Genomic DNA, 2,773 nt, shown 5'->3' on the forward strand with positions numbered 1-2,773 from the left:
AATGATGGAGACTTCACAATGGAGTCAATATAATTTTTGAGAAAAGTTACTCATTGAACAAGTCATGTTGTCATGTTCATGTTTCTCTTAATGTTTGCATTCATTTTGTGTTCTTTTGGTGATCAGCAGTGTTTAGGCCAAGCATACCATTTGGAAAAATGGCCAAAAAGTTCAACCTTGGTTTTGTTGGAACAGAATAAATTTTTCCACATGAGTCTGGGATATTTCAAGCGTGTTTTTGCAAAATGTAGCCAGGCTTGGATGATTTTCTTCACAGAATAAGGCCATCTTTCCGCCTACCTAGCCCAGACATACTGCATGAAGAAGATTGTTGTCACAAATTCCTACAGCACCTTCAATTTTGCTGTCGGCCTCTTGGAAACCTCCCAGACCAGTTTTCTTCTTGGTTTTTCATCATTTTGTTCGTGAGCAGGATTGCACAAAAACTACACAACTGATTCCTGGGAAATTATTGCAAGTACAATCCAATTGTGGCAGACAAAAGCTGAAACTAAGAGTGATCCAGAAATATAGTATCCCATTTCAGAGGCGGTGGAAGAGCTCTGTCATAGGCTTTCTCTAGATCTACAAAGGCACAATGTAGGTCTTTCTGACCTTCTCTGTACTTTTCCATCAACATCCTCAAGGCAAATAATGCATCTGTACCCCCACCCTACCCCTAAACTTCTAGCCTTACTGCCTCAATCATCATGTCAACCAACTCCTGAGATTTTTCCGTCATAGTCCCAACATTCAAAGTGCCCACATTCAGTTCTAGGCTCTGTGCTAGAAAGAAGAAGAACCCGCTTTCCACCTCTTCTTCTTCTTTGACTTCGACCCACAGTAGCTGAATTTCCAACGGCGCCCCGCAGGTTGACGGCGCCGGTGCCGGACGTTGTTAACCTGGGCCACGACCGATCCGGTATGGAATTCTTTGGATGAACGCTCATATTTGTTTGGCAAGGTTTTGAGCCGGATGCCCTTCCTGACGCAACCCTCTGCATTTATCCGGGCTTGCACCGCCCTACAGTTTGCACTGACTTGTGCCCCCCATAGGGCTTCATTACACCTGTGCAATAATCATGCTGTCTAATCAGCATCTTGATAAGGGATGGATTATCTAGACCAGGGGTGTCATTTTTGTTGCGGGCCATATTGTAGATACGGTTTTCCTCAGAGGGCCATTATGATTGTAAAACCATATCAATGTTTAATCGCTTCATCATATTATAACACATAGACAACAAATTGATGGATAACTAGTTTTGAAGTCAGAAATCAAGGATAATGGTTTGTTCAACTATTGTTCAAGTAACTGTAAAAGGGGTTTGGAGGCAAAACATGCTTACAATAGTTCATTACTATTTATTACATTTACATTTTTTATTTATTTTTTATTACATCTAAAAAAATCAGAACAGATTTTAGCAAGAATCAGATTGGAACTTCTCGATGTCACACACCAGCTCGGGCTCCTTCCCTGCCAGAGAGGTGACATTCCACGTACCTAGAGCCAGCTTCTGTAGCCGGGGATTGGATCATCAAGGTCGCTGCCTTCGGCCACTACCCAGTTTACATTGCACCTGACCCCTATGGCCCCTCCCACAGGTGGTGAGCCCATGGGAAGGGGGACTCATGTTATCCTTTCGGACTGTGCCAGGCTGGGCCCCATGGGTGCAGGCCCGGCCACCATACGCTCGCCTTCAAGCCACACCTCCAGGCCTGGCTGCGGAGGGGGGGGCCCTGGTGACCCGTGTCCGGGATACCTACATCCATTTATTTTATTCTTCATAGGGGGTCTTTTAGCCACGCTTTGTCTGGTCCCTCACCGAGGACCTGTTTGCCATGGGTGACCCTGCCAGGGGCATAAAGCCCCAGACAACTTAGCTGCTATGATCACTGGGACATGCAAACCCCTCCACCACTTTGCGCATTGGCATTATCGTAGTGTATGAGGTTTAGCCGCAGCTTGATTATTGCTAGTTGACAAAAATAATTAAATCAGAGAAAAATAATAATAGATGGGAGTCCACACACACCTGCCACCATTTCAATTTTTAACTGCCCAAAAACCAAAAACACATGCATTGGGCCCTACAGAAACATTATTTGCTTTATTCACTTAAATGACTGAATGAAGAAGCTGTTTGCTGACCAGAATTATTGATAGTGTGTGTGTGTACACGCGCGTGTAAGAGAGAGAGAGAGAAAGAGAGAAAGACAAAGACAAAGACAAAGACAAGAGAGAGAGAGAGAGAGAGAGAGATAAGGGGGAGAGAGAGAGAGAGAGAGAGAGAGAGAGGGATAGAGAGAGAGCGTGAAGGGTTTGTGTGCGGTCATGTGACTGCCTTTTGGCGTCTGATTGGTGAATTGGAGTCAAATGACATGACTGATCACATTGGATTGGTGCAACGGCGCCCTATGCTGAAGATGATGAAGTCTAAAGATAGATCACGCACGCAATAATGGATGAATGAAAGCAGTGAGTGGCATGTCGACCATTGGAGCGGAGTAAAAGTATCGATTCTTCTTCACATAGATTCTCAAGTAAAAGTAAAAACTATGATTGATTCAAACGACTTTGACAAGTACAATTTATCCAAAATGTAACTTGAGTAAATGTAACAGAGTAAAGGCAGCGCGTTCCTACCCACCTCTGGTATTTAGTTCCATTGCCTTCAAACTATATGACTTGGGTCAAACATTTTGGCTATCCTTCCACATGATTCTCACAACAGTTGGCATGATTTTTGGTCTATTCCTCCTGACAGAA

At 44.0% G+C, this 2,773-nt stretch overlaps 1 pseudogene; it reads left to right on the plus strand.

Annotated features, from left to right (window-relative positions):
- The first annotated feature begins 1,922 nt into the window (after positions 1-1,922).
- Positions 1,923-2,092, plus strand: LOC133406913 (U4 spliceosomal RNA; annotated as a pseudogene).
- Positions 2,093-2,773: the final 681 nt, after the last annotated feature.

Source organism: Phycodurus eques, chromosome 8, assembly GCF_024500275.1.
Source record: "Phycodurus eques isolate BA_2022a chromosome 8, UOR_Pequ_1.1, whole genome shotgun sequence".
In the NCBI taxonomy this organism is placed as follows: Eukaryota; Metazoa; Chordata; class Actinopteri; order Syngnathiformes; family Syngnathidae; genus Phycodurus; species Phycodurus eques.